We start from the raw sequence: 16,178 nt of genomic DNA, 5'->3' as shown, positions 1-16,178 counted from the left end.
CAATTGATTCAAATTTCACCTCATTGATTTTATTGTTTCTTGAGGACATTATTGGTTTTCTTGTAATGCCTTAAAAAATCGGGGACAAAAGTATCCAGGCATAGAAATCAACAGAGGCGTTCACCAGTGGAGGCAAAATATCAAGTCTGAAATTTTTTCTTTTCTGTATAGCCGAGCTGGGGCATAGTCCCCGTGGGATTCAAACCTAAGACTGCACAATAGCTGAGTTAACCCGAGCTCAGCTTGAGTTTGGCCCACTTAAGACCCCCTCGGTCTCGTACAAATATGTTAACGAGCCAAGCTCGAGCAAGGGCCTAGGCTTGTTAGATGTAAATGTGCTGAGCTTGAGCAAGGACCTAAGACTAATTAAGATAGATTAGCTCGTTTAATATGGTCAAGTGTGGTATATAGATATGCTTAGTTGAACAAAAAAATTAAACTGGCTTAACAGGTAAGAAGTTGGTGCTTTAAGCAGGAGCTGGCACGTTCATATACCTCTCTCCCGCCCCCGCCCTCCTCGATGCATTGTGAATTTTTCTTATAATTGCAGCTCAGCTCAACCCGAGCCTGGCTCGATCTTGACCTGAGCCAAGCTTGAACAAGGCTGTGTTTTAGCTCTGTTCAAGCTCGAGCCAAGCTCAAACATGTGCTTCTTTAAACAAGCTGAGCTTGACCAGCCCAGGCTCAGCTCATGTGCAGCCCTTATTCAAACCCAATTCCCCCCAGTTATGACAGTGCCATCTACCCATCTCTGTTATTGTGATGCAAGAGAATTACCTTGAAAAAAACTTATCAATGCAAGCTGTTAGTATATAATGTGTCAAACAGTTGCATCTTAATTCTAGAAACAGAAGAAACTGAACAAACATACTGCTGACCAGCAGTCAGACACCCAAACAGTCCTTTATACCCTGTTCAAATTTGTTGAAGGCGCCAATCGCATCCTTGAGTCTCACTTCCACTTTTTCCCTGTTAGCCCACATATGAAAATGGTACAAGACATTCAAGTTTAGTTGCAAACTATATAAAAACAAACTAAATATGGTTTAGAAGGGTGAAGCTATTCTTAAATTAGCAAAATTTCTCTCAGACAGCGATATTCGCAACAGGTAAATCTCATGCAACGTCAAAATCAGTTATAACTTGAAGGATTGTCCACTAAATGATAATCACGATCTGTCATGACCTACAGGGCCATCACTGATCTAAGTGGTAACTCGAGCATTTTTGCAATAATGGACAAAGGTGCCATGATCCACAGGCTGATGGCAATGGGAAATATACCTACCATGAAACAGAGATATTCAAGACTGCATGAAACTGGAATTGCATGAGATTTCCACAGCTCAATGCAGATATTCATAAGGTTTCCTGACCTTGGGGCATATTTGTATCATAACATGATCAGTTGTCCATTTCAGAAATCATTGTCCACAGTCATTTGTGCGGCATAAAACCACAGCCCCACGAGAAATGAATGAATGGAAATACTGATATAACATCCGTATCAGCCATACACATGGTTGTTAAATATGCATTCGTTTTAAGCCACGCTGGAAGGAGTTTATACTGTTGACTTGAAATAATGCCAAAACGAATTTTGATCCTCCCGTTAGACAGCTCCACTGTCCTTTCCCAACATCTTCAGAATATGCTTCATACGTTTGATCATTGGTATTTGGCATAACCATGCATATCTCCTTTGTTCTAATGGATGGGTATCACTGTATCAATGTGGTTACTTGCAGTCTTTAGCATTTTTCTTATATCATAGTCAAAATCATTTTAAATATATAAATGATACAAGCACCACCCTATTGAGATACACAACTAAACGAGGAAACCATCCATGCTCAATCTCTTATTTTCTTTCATCTTTAAACTAGCTATTTCAACATGATCACTTCATCAATTATTCCTAAGCTGTCACATGGATACGGCTGAAGATACGGGGATACAGTCATTTTTATGAAGTTTTCAATGTAACTAATATACAAGGGGATACAGAACAGCAGTCAAAACGGAGTATCCGTGTGACATAGTTCCTAAGCATATCAAACCTTTCATCAACATTCAATCTCATCATCAATTAAAATAAATTACTAGCTAAGAAAATGGTTCACTTAAAAATAAATGAAGAAAAAACTCTTTAGAATGATAAAAATAATTCAAAAAACCCCAAATATTAGTCACCTATCAGAGGCAAGATCAACATCATAAAAAATACCATCAAGAAGTACAAATGATCTGCATTAGCAAAAAGGTCTCATCAATGTAACCACAACGTGTTTTTTTACATGATTCTTTTCCAGCAAATATCAATTATAAAAACCTTGTGCAAGTAATTATAAATTTAATATACAGTAAATGCAAATATGAAACTTTTATAATATGTAAGATACACTAAACCAAATCAAGAAGAAAACCTAAGAATTCCTAGAAGATGACAAAACACATTCCAAATTTTGAAACTAACAAAAGCGCAACAATAATAAGATGGAAAGTGTTAAACTGAAACATGCAAAAGTGATTAAATTGGCCCTAGTTAATCTTGGGGACAGAGTAGAAGGGAGGAGATTCCTGAACAAGGAAAAGCATCCAATTCCTTTGAAAGAATTGAACGAGGCACCGTATGAGGTGAACAATCTCATGTACAGTTATGTAGAATGACAGTAAGGGCACTATCACTCCCAAATAACCAAACTCTGCCTTGACATAAAGTTGCCAGAGTACGATTAACCACTGAATTTGAAATCATTGCTTATATACCTGGTATTGGCCATAACTTACGAGAATACCCTGTAACATTAGTAAGAGGAGGAATGGGTAAGGATCTGCACAGTGTGAGACATCACATTGTTCGAGGAATCATAGAGATATGCTGTAGCCAAGACTATTATCAGATAAGTACTATAATCCACACAGTAGATAGTACATAGATGTAAAAATTAAGCAGATAACAGAATAGATTGTTTCCTTAATGAATATTTCCCAAGTGTTCCTACAAAGGGACAAGAAAGGTTTGATTATGTCCAAAGCAATCCTGTGCCAAAGAGTTCCAATGAAAAGGTCAAAATGCATAGAATCTATATTACTTGAGTCTCACTAGTGCTGTATGCTCTTGCATGAACCATGTCTACTGAAGATCTAACACTGGCAACCTTGGCCATTTTGTCGTCAGTCTCAATTGCAATGAATTTTGAAACCATAAATAGCAGACAAACAGTTCGAACTTTTCTATTTTCCTGATTGCATTTTACAAGAGAGCAAACAAAAGACTATTTTCCACAGTTTTTCTTATGAGTTTGCCACTTTCCTGTTTAAGAAACTATGCAAGAAAGTTTTTCTTCATTCTCTAGAAATACAGCAAAGAATAAAACATGGTAAGCAAAGCAGAGAAAAAGCAGCACTTTTAAAATAAAAATTTAAATAAACAGCAGAGGGAATAAACAAAAAACATAATATTACGGAAACTAAAGGAGAAAGTCCATGGTCCTTACATCCTAGAACAAAAAAACCATATCTAATTTGCGAAAACAGAAGGCACTAATTTCTAGAAAAAACTAAAAATTCATCATGTAAAACTAGAAAATTTCCTAAGTTTTTTTAGTTAAGAAATTAAGGCGCATTTCCCATGTTTTTCCAGGGTATCTGATTAATCAGATACATATGAAATGAACAGTATTATATGAAATAATCTCTTGAGTTAGGCTTTTAACAAGATTATGAATTCATAATAAAAGAATTTTTCATGAAAAACTGAGCTTCAACATAAGTCTTGAAACGCAAAAAGAGAGAAAACTTGGTTTTAATACTAAAAAAATCCACATAAACTTATTGAAAACATCCACAAAATTCACACAATAATTTGAGTGAGATAAAGGCATGATATAAAAAAAAGGCTCGACATCTTATGAGACATAAAAGGGAGGTTGTGGCTCATACATGGATAACAACAAACAACAACAACAACTACGCCTTCATCCCAAAACAATTGGGGTCAGCGATATGAACCAAAAAAGAAATTCATTTTGGGTCTTCCACATGAATCCTTTTCCTCCAATCATTTCTATCCAATGCCATGTCCTCGGTGAGGTTCAAAGCATTCATATCCTTTCCTATCATCTCCATCCAAGTCTTCCTAGGCCTATCCCGACCTCTTTTAACTAATATATTTTCACATTTCTCCAACCTTCTAACTAGAGCATCATTAGGCCTTCGCCGAATATGTCCAAACCACCGTAAACGATTCTCTCGCATCTTATTTTCAATGGGTGCAACACCTACCTTCTTACATATCTCCTCGTTCCGAATCTTATCTTTTATTGTATTTCCACACATCCATCTAAGCATCTACATCTCAGCTATACTCATTTTTTGAATATGATGTCTCTTGGCAGCCCAACATTCTGTACCATATAGTAAAGCGGGTCTAATAGTCGTCCTATAAAACTTTTCCTTCAACCGCAATGGCATTCTACGATCGCACAACACTTCAGTTGCACTTTTCCATTTCATCCACCCAACCTTTATCATATGATTTACATCTCCATAAATTTCTCCATACTTATGAATGATGGATCCCAAATATTTGAAATAATCATTCACCGGTATTTCTTGCTCACCAAGCTTCACTACACTCCCATCACTACTTCGTTGCTTACTAAACCGACATTCCATATATTCAGTCTTACTCTTACTCAACTTAAAACCTCTAGCTTCCAATGTCTGTCTCCATAATTCTAACTTAGCATTAACCCCAGCTCTAGACTCATCAATCAAAACAATATCATCAGCAAACAACATACACCACGGTACATTTTCTTGAATTGATCTCGTAAGCTCATCCACCACTATCGCAAATAGGAAAGAGCTTAAAGCAGATCCTTGATGTAACCCAACCGTTATCGGAAAATTGGTTGTCACTCCTCCACAAGTGCGGACATTGGTTACTACTCCTTCATACATATCTTTAATTATACTAATGTACTTGAGAGAAACACCTTTCTTCATCATTGTCCACCAGAGAACGTCCCTAGGTACTCTATCGTATGCCTTCTCTAAATCAATAAAAACCATATGCAAATCTTTGTTCCTCTCTCTATATCTTTCAATAAGTTGTCTAAGAAGATGTATAGCTTCCATAGTTGATCTTCCAGGCATAAAACCAAATTGATTCTCCGATATCATGACCACCTTCCTCAACCTAGACTCAATCACCCTCTCTCAAAGTTTCATAGTATGACTCATGAGTTTTATACCACGATAGTTTGTGCAATCTTGTATATCACCCTTATTCTTATATAAAGGCACCAAAGTACTCTTACTCCACTCATTAGGCATCTTATTTGTTCGCCAAATCAAGTTAAAAAGATTTGTCAACCATTCTAAACCTTTCTCTCCCAAGCATTTCCAAGCCTCGATAGGTATACCATATGGGTCAACTGCCCTTCTTGATTTCATTTTCTTCAAAGCCTCTGCAATTTCTTTCTTTTGAATCTTGCGCATGAAGTCACGATTTATCTCATGAAAAGGAATGAAGAAGTCTTCAAGATCTTGAGCATGACTATCATTAAATAGCTTATCAAAATAATCTTTCCATCTCTCCTTAATCTCCTCATCTTTGACTAAAACCCTTTGCGTTTCATCTTTGATACATCTAACCATACCCAAATCCTTCGATTTCCTATCTCTCATCTTTGCAAGCATATAAATATCCTTCTCGCCTTCTTTGGTATTCAACTTGTCATAAACCTCCTTATATACCTTAGCCCTCGCGTTTCGAACAACTTTTTTAGCTTCCTTCTTTGCTAACATATACTTCTCCAAATTCTCATTATCACGACTCTTACTTAGATTTCTATAACACTCTCTTTTAACCTTAATAGCTAATTTGACATCCTCGTTCCACCATGATGTATCCTTACCTAGTGGTGTACCGCCTATAGACTCACCCAATACCTCCTTAGCCACTTTTCTCATGCCACCCGCTATCTTATTCCACATTGATTCTGAATCCTCCTCGAGACACCAATCAGCTTCCTTAACTACCTGCTCTACAAACATTCTTTGTTTAGCTCCTTTCAGTGCCCACCACTTAATTCTAGGATCTATCCTATGTCTATCCCTTTTGCGGCATTGTCTAATTCTAAGATCTAAAATTAAGACTCTATGTTGTGTAGCTACACTTTCTCCCGGTATAACCTTACAATCGATGCAACAACCCCTATCTCTCTTTCTAAGTAGGAAAAAATCTATCTGACTCGTATTAACCACACTTTTAAATGTTACTAGGTGAGACTCCCTCTTCCTAAACCAAGTGTTAGCTAAGATCATATCATAGGACAAACAAAAATCTAAAATCCTTTCTCCACTTTCATTTCTTTCTCCTATACCATAGCCTCCATGGATACTCTCAAATCCATCCCTACTAATGCCTACATGTCCATTAAGGTCACCGCCGATGAAAAGCTTTTCTCCATAAGATATCCCTTGTACTACTCCATCTAAATCTTCCCAAAATTGATGCTTAATGGAATCATCTAAACCTACTTGAGGTGCATAAACACTAATAATATTAATAATATCCGTACCTAATACTAATTTAATAAGTAAAATTCTATCACCCTTCCTACGGACCTCAACTACATAATCTATAAACTGACGACTCATAACAATCCCTACTCCATTCCTATTCCTATTTATTCCTGTATACCAAATCTTATATCCCCAAGGTTCTATCACTTTTGCTTTCTCACCTACCCATTTGGTCTCTTGAAGACATAAAATATCAATCTTTCTCCTACATCTACTAACTCTACCAACTTACCAGTTAAAGACCTTATGTTCCAAGTGGCTAACCTAATTTTATGGTCTTGGACTAACTTCTTTACCCCCACTCGTCCAACAAAGTGAGGGAACCCTTGCCTATTTGACACCACACCCGGGCGCCGGTGTGATGCGTCGCTTCTGGGCGACGACCTAGCAACCCTTGCCCATTTATCACTGCCTCCGAGCCTAGAGAGTACAACGCGTCGCTCAGTAGGGAACGCCCCAACGAAATTCTCATATTGGTTCATTTTCATAGGGTATGACAAAGTTTTTATGTTGGCTGTCACAGGCCTACCGCAACCCTCCTCCTTTATCCGAGCTTGGGACCGGCAGTGTATAACTAAACAGTTATACACAGGCGGAGTTGTAGCTCATACATGGATGACAACCCTTTTTTTTTGGATTTATAACTTGAAGAAACCGCACCCGGCACGAAGACCTGGTCGTACTGGCTCAGCCTGCCATACCTACGGTCGTTGTGCCGACAACATAAAACTCTGAGGCTAGGACCCCTGCCTCTGGGGCCTATGCTATGCATTTGATTGCGCAGAGGGGCGGCGCACATGAGAATCGATCCTTGACTGCTCCTCTAACAGCCAAGGCCCCACCCCACTACGCCAACACCCCTTGGGGATGACAACTTGAACACAAAAGCTTTTGCTGATGAACTTATTCCTTAAAGAAATGACCAAGCCTTTTTTACCATTCTTGATTCCGACCATCAACGCCGGAAACAAATAAAGGGCAGCTGCGAAATTTTTTTTGCCAGCCAACTGAGATACAAAAAAGTAAATCGCAATGTGTATTAGAAACATAAAATACATTAGGAAGTTTAAGAAAATCAAAAGTCAGCCTTCAGATGTTTCCCACATGCAAAATCCAATGGTGCTTTCCATATGCAACACAATTGTATCTTGGCCTAGATAAGGGCATGCATGAGAAGATATGTAATATCCGACCTTTTTTCGGTGGTTTTTAAAATTTTTATTATTTTAGGATAATAGAATTTTTGAAGCTTTATTCATGAATTTCGAGTTCATGGTTGTGTTCGGATTGAAAATTCAAAGAGAACGGTTTTAGTGTCATGAAAAATGGAGTTAAATTGAGTTCGGAGCGAGCCTGTCAAGTTTTGAGGGTATTTTAGTCATTTAAAGAAAATTTTGAAGGTATTTTGAACCCGAGAGATATAGTCATCCAATCCAGAATTGACTGGTCCAGTCAACTGCATGGGGTCATTATTGACCACTTCCAATTTGACCAAGTAGCATTTGGTTATTTCTGGGGGTGGACCAAGGGTAATTTTGGGTATTTTTGACCTTTGGGGGGGGGGGGGGGGGGGGGGTGTTGATTGAGCAGCCGCCCAGCTCAGCCAACCCCAGCAGGTTAAACCTGCCAGGGTCAGCAGAGACCAGCCTTAATGGCCCACGAAGAGGATGAGAAGGGGGGTGGAGAAAACAAATAAAAGGAGGACACGAAAAGAGAATGAAACAATGGTAATCCCGACTTCAAATATCTGATGAGAGAAAGAGAGGATCCGACCGACATAACAGAAGAAGCGATTCATTAGGCAGACACGATTGGGCAGCAGTGGAGAAAGCAAAAAATAGGTCATCATCATACCTCAACACCAGTACTTGCTTGGAATGCCACGAACGAATTCCTATCCTGAAGGACGCAATCTCTCGCCGCAACCTTCATCAGCCTGGTTTCTTCCTCGACCCCATCGCCGTCGGGCGACCCTGCACCAACGGCGACGTCAACTAATGAGACCAACCTAGCCCAGAGGAACCTCAAAACGATGAGGGACGACAAAAGGGGAATCACTCAAAAGATCGTAAGCAGTTCTGAGTCTCTGTCGGGAAGCGTCTATTGGTGCCAGCACGTACTTGGACGCTTTCTTCTTCTGTTGCTTGAGCCATCCTTTCGGTCCTGCTGCACACATGAATGAAGCTCTGCCCCTCAAGTCAGAAAGTAGAGGAAAGCGAAAAGAGGATAACGGGAAGGAGAGAGCGAGCATACATATCCCAAGAGCAAGAGCCGTCGCTGCTGGGTCTGAGTAGCACGCGAGGAGCGCGACGAGGGAACAGAGGGCGGCAACACTTCGACCGCCCGTGTTGGTGATGCGTGTAAAGAGGATCCGCAGTAGGCGAAGCTTCAGTTACCGTCGGTCCTATTCCTGGTTTGCAGCAGGCCCTCCATGCTGTTGGCCTCCCCCCATCCGCCTTCCTCTCTACTACCTACTACTACTACTACTTCGGCTCTGGACCGAGAAGGCCACACAAGGTCGCGTCGCGTGAAGAGCGCCGTCTGGTGGATAACGCCCGCTGCAGCCATCAAGTGTTACCTCTCTCTCTCTCAGCGGTCAACCATGCCGGTCATATTCTTCTCCTCAACAAAAAGTTTTTAAATTTATAGCAACCGGACGTGGGTCTCTACTCTTTGTCCGTTGCCTTTCAGTCGATTGATCGGAGAGCAGTGATGTCCGTGGTTTATGAACTCAACCTCGCTAACGGGAGGCATGCGTTTTGGAATGACCTTGATAGGGTGGTTACTTTTAATGATCAGTGTCACCTTCTTAGGGGCGATTTCAATTTAATCTCTCTATTAGAGGCTTTCAAGACTTTGTTCACCGGCATCTTCTTTATTTTCTTCTTTTTACCGACGAACGCTTCTCTTGATCAAATAGGCGATCACACTCGTGCTGTCGGATTCTGGACAGGATATTTGTCATCCCTTCTTTGTTGGACCTCATCCTTGACATTAAATGTGTCTTGTTTGCCTCCTCTATCTCTGACCATGGTCAGCTCATCACTCTTTGGGAGATGACTTCTCATTCACCAGGCGCTTTGTTTTTGAGCAATGGTGGCTTCAGGAGTCGGATTTCAATTCGGTTATTTTGACCTCTTGGTCTAAACCTTCTGTTGAGCACTGGGCTGCTTTTCAGCAAGCTTTCGCGTCTTGCTAAGAATATCATGACTTGGATTCAGAATTGCAACATTGTGAAATTTTAGCATTTGGATGCCTGAAAGCGTGATCTTTTTGAATTGCACCAGTCTATGTCTTTCCCTAACGCTTTTTTTGAACCACAACTTTTGAGTTTCCAGGCCAGGTCCATTGAGCTATCTATGTTGTTGAATAACTAGAGAGTCAGGGATGAAATCCGTTGGAAGCAGTGATCCAGGGTAAATTGGCTCAAAGTCGGTGATGACAACACTAAATTTTTTCACTCCTACGCGTCTCATCGCCATCGGAGGAAGGTCATCCCTTCTATCTCCATTGTGGGTGTCTCTTTCTCTGATCAACTTGTCAACCAGGCCGTTACGCGCTATTTCAAGTCTATTTATGCCTCTTCAGTGGTTGCAGAGAGGAATATTGGGTATGTCATGCTACAGGCGATTTCCCATGACCAAGCATGTGTTTTACAAAGAAGATTCTCGGCTGTTAAGATCCTTCGTGCTATCAAGGATCTGTCTGGTTGGAAAGCGCCCAACTTTGATGGGTTTCATGTTAACTTTTTCAGGATTTTTTGGGATTCTGTCAAACCGGACGTGGTTAGCCTCTTCGATGAGTTTTAGCGCAATTTCAGGCTGCCCTACCCTTTTCATTTAGCCATTATTTCGCTTATTCCTAAAGACATCGATGTTTCGGATATCTCTCGGTTCCGCCCAATCTCGGTGATGAGTGCTCTTTACTGTATGATTGCCAAGTTTTTGGCAAACAGGCTGAAATCGGTGGCTACGCAAATCTTCTTCGACTCTCAGTTCACCTTCATCCATAATAAGAGGGTTCATCATTCTTTTATCATGGCAACCGAGGTTGTACACTCTTTGCATCTTTCTGACCAACCTTCTTTCGTTCTTAAATTAGATTTTGACTCTATGCAATGGACCTTCTTATTTCAAATGTTATCGAACTTTGGGTTTGGTCATCGGTTCTCTGGTTGGGTTAGGGAACTAGTCACGAATGCCCAAACTATGCTGAATATCAATGGCACTTTCGGGGAATGGTTCAAGCTGGAGCGGGGTCTGCGTCAAGGTTGCCCTCTTTTGCCTTTATTGTTCAATGTGATCGCCGAGAGTCTTATTGTGGTGCTTAAGCGGGCTGCTGCCTGCAGTTTAATTGATCCCGTACAGGTCCAGGACTTCCATGCTCATGCTCTTATTTATGTTGATGATATGATCATTTTCGGTTGTGCTAGTGTTCAGCAGATGCTTTGGTTCAAGCTTATTCTTCAATTTTTTCTCTCTTTCCGGCCTTTCTCTCAATGAGCAAAAGTGTTCCCTTTCTATGTTCCACGTCCAACCCTCTATGTTAGCTGCTGGGATGAAGATTTTTAACTGTGTTATATCTGAGTTGCCGATGTTGTACTTGGGTTTGCCGTTACAAGTTAAGCGGCTTACCTCTCTGGCCTGGGCTTCGACTCTTCTTAAAGTTAAGCGCAAATTACTCTCGTGGCAAGCTTCTTATCTCTCGTACGCTGGCCACCTAACTTTAGTGAAGTACGTTCTCTCGACTATTCCAAAATTCTTCATGTCTATGTTTTTTATGCTTGTGGGTGTGGAGAAGCATCTGACGCATCTGCTAGCAGGCTTCCTTTGGTTTGGATGTCATCTCAAGGGTAAGTGCCACCTGGTTGGTTGGCGTTCAGTGGTCTTGCCGCGTTCTATGGCCGATTTAAGTGTTCTTGCGCCTAGACTCAGGAGTATTGCCCTAGTCTCTAAGCAATGTTGGCTTACTCATCAACTGGATAATCCTTGCGCTACTTTTCTTCTCTCTAAGTATGGGCCTCCTTCTCTCCTTCTGGTTTTCATCCGCTCACGACGTGGAGTGTTTTTTCATCTGCGTAAGTCATGCTTGTCGGCTTTAGCTTTCTTCAGCAACAAATTTGATGATCCCGCTGATATTGGTAACTAAGTGCATTGGGCTATTACTCCTACCCAAAGGTTCTTGACCAGCAAAGTCTATAAATTATTGCTTTCCCCGGGGGCAGCCTGCATGGTTGCCCGAATCTGCGCTCTGGGTGAAGGACCCTTCTCCCTGTTCTCGGGTCCTGGCTTGGTTAATCTTGCACGATAAGGTCCAAACTCACTCTACCTTAAAGAGGTGGGGCTTTCAGCTTTCGAGTTGGTGTGTGCTTTGTCATGCTGCTGAAGAATCCTCGTTCCACCTCTTCTGGTCTTGCCCTACCTTTGTGGAGATCTTTTGTAGGACTTGGAGGCACCTAGAGATCCTGGTTATGGAGGAGTCCTTTGCGCTAGACCTTATCTTGGGTACGGTCTACCTTCAGTGCAGCAAGCGATGGCGGTTATTCTGGAGGTCGTGGTTGTTTACCACTTGGTGGCTCATTTGGATGGCTCACAACGATTCCCTTTTTCGGGAATCTCCGATCGAATTTAATCATCTTGCATAAAAATTTCTAGTGAGCATCTACGTGATTCTGCGTATTCATCTTCCCGATCTAACGTCTCCTTTTGTTGTCGCTCCGCTCCCTCCGGACCTTATTGGTTTTGCGACTCCTGCGTGAGCCGCTTGTTTCTGTTTTGTTTTTGTTTTTCTGCTTTTGTTCTCTTTGGGTTCAACTCTATTGACCATTTTTGTGGCTATGTTGAAATCTTGTTCTCTCTCTCTCTCTCTCTCTCTCTCTCTCTCTCTCTCTCTCTCTCTCTCTCTCTCTCTCTCTCTCTCTCTCTCTCTCTCTCTCTCTCGATGACTGCGGATCAGGTAAGGGGCGCTCAATGTCCTTTAACTCTGAACATTGTCACATAGATACGGGTACGACACGACTCATATTCAAACTATTTTTGAAGAATCCATTCATAGCAAACCCTGCGGCTCCGTTCTTTAAAAACATGATTTTGTCTCTCCTTCCCTCCATCCTCTGCTCGCGTGGCAACTTTAGCGGAGCTAGCTGGAGCTTGGACTGAGTAAATGAACCGAACTTGAGTCAAGGCTTAGGCTCAGACTCAATGTAAAACAATTCGAGCTCAAACAAGCATTGGTGCTCAATTAAGATTCATTCACTCGATGAAAGATTGACTCATACTCGACAGTTTGGGGATATGTATCATTGAGAAATTGGATGGTGTGCCCTAGTCCTAAATTGTCCAATAGAATGTTTAATAAAAAGCATGTTTTGGATCATATCCTTGTGACGTGTAAAATGGATTTCCTAAAGGTAGGAGAAATCAATTGCTCACAATGTGCCAAAATTTGACAACTTAAAAGATTATTAATTCATTATCTTATTTTCAAAAAATACAATCCAGGGTACGATTTTAAGCAAACAAAAAATGTTTAACACAACTGCAAGATTAAATTGTATAAAAGAGGTGTTTCTTGACCCTGAGACACACCAAGGTACACCATTATCATTTGCATCACCAAGTAAAATGTCAAAAAAAAAGTCCTACTCCTAACCTAGATGCTTGCCAGAGCAAGAGAGAGCGAGTGGGACTTTGCAAGCAATTTGGTTTCGGTTGCGCACTCCATTAGGATTGTGTGATTGTGTCCAATGTAGTTGGATCTGGACTCGCCAATCAAAAATATATGCACATGCATCCGGATCAAGCGACTTCCCCTTGTCTAACTGCTAAGCCACTAGGGCTGGTAATTGAACTGAACAAGCCGAGTGCAGCTTGTTCATGCTCGGCTTATTTACCATTTAACTCATCCCGAGCTTGACTCCCGCTCGTAATCAGATGAGCTGAGCCACAAAGTGACTCATGTAAAAAAAATGTGAGATTTAATATTGACAACAATGGGATTTAATTCACGGACCTAGCTCTCACATGCCATATATTATATGAAAAATGATTGTATTGTATGACAAAAATGATGTATTTTGCAAAAAACCCTATAATTTTTTAAAATTCGTCCGATGTCCAAAATCACAAATGTTTGGCTTTAAAAGGACCATTTTAACCTTCACATAGCGAACCTTTTAAGATTCACACGATATATTGGTCTACTCATCGACTATCGCAAACACTCACTTAAATGCAGATTCACATTTTTTTTTGCAAACATCCTATTAAACTGAAACTTCGAGACGTCACAAATACTGTACTAAATTTTCATATATAACATAAAATTCGCAAGATATAGTGCGAACCTCATGTTAATATATTGTAACTTTTTAAATATTTCACTAAATTTGCATACATAGCACGAAGTTTGCATACTCATATCTTTGAACTTTCTAGTTGAAACATCACAAACTAACTTCACATATATCTTACAATGTTCACATAGAAATGTGTGGATTTTTATTAAGCAACTCAAGTAGATATGCAAATAAGGGGCGATCTGCAGAAATTTTTAACACGTGAATTTTCTTACATTTACGTGTTTGTTGAATCATATATAAAGTCATTTTTGTTCATTTTATTTTTTTCATTTATTTTTGGAAGAACCCTAATCCTTTTTCCTCTATAACCCTCAGCAATTTTCCTCTCCCTCTGCGGCAATTTTTGTAAAATTGCGGTGATTTTTGTGAAAAATTTTTGTTGCATTCCAACAAGGTTTTGGTATCCTTTGCATTGAATTTTTAGGTCAAGTTGAAATGTGAGCATTTAATAGCCCCATGTGCATTTGTGTTTTGTTATTGATGTAGATGTTTTTTGTATGTTTTTTTGTATTTTATTTAATATTTGTTATTGGATTTACCGTTTAGAGTTTTTTTACACACACACTCACATATATGCATGTGTGTCTTTTAGTTAATATTTGATGTTTTGTATTTGTGTAATGAAGCTAAGGTTTACTGTGCACAAGCATTGAATAGGGGTTTTCAAAGTAGTTGTTGTAGGTAGTTATGTTAATTGAATGTATGAAGTGTATATGGATGATCTTTTTTCATGTGTTATTTTCATTAGATGAATGATATATTGTGTGGTTGTTGTAGACAATTAATGATGGCCTATGAAAGGGTTAGAGTACACTATCGTAGCATTGATCACCATACTTGAAGATCTATAATAGTTTCCAAAAAATAATAGCTATAAAGAAATTGTATCTTTGATGTTTCGTAAAACCAGATGTGCAGAAGAGTCAATTGTCCTTCGATATAGTTTTTCTTCAAACCTAGCCAACTTATGTGAATGGATGTGTTGGGTGATGATGATGTAGAATCAATGTTCTTTAATAGTGATGTTTTCTTAATTGCTGACAAAACTAAATAAAAAGTTGTTGCTTGCAAATGAAATTATGAGAATCCTATGGAGAATGTTCATATATCTCAAGCACCATCGATCGAACTTAGTCATTTGGCAAATCTCTAATTATCTTAAACAATGAATGATATTGATGTCTCAAACATTGAGTTCAAGCACAGAGGGCATGCAGTTGGTTGAAACGATTAAGAACATAAATTTTTGACATGCATGCAATAAAGAACTTTCATGAACATTTAATATTGAATCACGTGGGCAAATAAATGTCAGTGATATTGGTCACAGTAATGTGGATGACATCTAGCCTTCCAAGGCAGATGACAATGCTAAGTACGTTATTTAAATTTAGAATTTATGTTTGAGATGTAGGTATGATGATGGATATTATATTTTTATGATTACTCTTTAAAGTTAAAAATGCAAAAATATTGCATGCATTGAAGTAAAGAAAGTAATAGATACAATGAATTTTGATTTAGTTTGTGCAATGAAACAATCAATTAGTGGTAGAAGTAATACTATAGACAATGACGAATCAGATGATGTTGATTATACCATATATGTTGAGTCATACTCAGAAACAATAGGAGATGACCAAAACACTAATGACATTGGACAAATAATGGAGGTTGAAAACACTGCACAAATGGCAATTAAGAAGTCAAACTCTTTGTATGGTTGTATAAACTATATGAGCATTTGTTGGGCAGTAAAAATGTTTTCTATTTTTGCACAAATGAGACATGGTTGAATAAGATCTTATTCAATGAATTCTCATACAATGAAGAGCAATTGAAAATCGTTGAAGTGGAGGCATCTCAGTTGTATAACGAGTTTTGTAACAAAAAACTTAATGATTGTGAACATTTTTAGTGGCTAACAACTAGGTCAAACGATCGAGAAATTACTTTCGGAAAAAGATTTAACGATTTCTTGAAGAGCTGCAATAAGAGAGACACTGTTGTATGAAATATCTATAGACTATAGTTTATTGTCCCTTGAAGATCCATTGCACAAAGGTGCACAGAGCGACATTCTTTTAAGTGAAAAAGTATGAGAGCAAACAAACATGTGATAGATTATTGGGCAACCTTATAAAGAAAAAAGTGTCTTCAAAGTAGATTTTAGGTGATATTCACAAATGCATGCACGATGGCCCAAAAATGACTAAGAGAA

At 39.4% G+C, this 16,178-nt stretch overlaps 1 long non-coding RNA gene across 2 annotated transcripts; it reads right to left on the bottom strand.

Moving 5' to 3' along the window:
- Positions 1-889: 889 nt before the first annotated feature.
- LOC149838987 (uncharacterized) lies at positions 890-9,065 on the bottom strand. Of its 2 annotated transcripts, XR_016432007.1 has the most exons (4): positions 8,851-9,065; positions 8,656-8,763; positions 8,452-8,570; positions 890-969 (listed from the first exon to the last, which is right to left on the bottom strand). It is a non-coding gene; the product is annotated as an uncharacterized LOC149838987 (long non-coding RNA). The 2 variants fall into 2 exon arrangements; XR_016432006.1 differs by having other exon boundaries at positions 8,452-8,763.
- Between the last annotated feature and the right edge of the window lie 7,113 nt (positions 9,066-16,178).

The sequence above is a fragment of the Nuphar pumila genome, chromosome 5 (genome assembly GCF_984573655.1).
Source record: "Nuphar pumila chromosome 5, dmNupPumi1.hap1.1, whole genome shotgun sequence".
NCBI lineage: Eukaryota > Viridiplantae > Streptophyta > Magnoliopsida > Nymphaeales > Nymphaeaceae > Nuphar > Nuphar pumila.
Note: the sequence above shows the minus strand (reverse complement) of the source record. Positions and strands in the feature narration are given on the sequence as shown.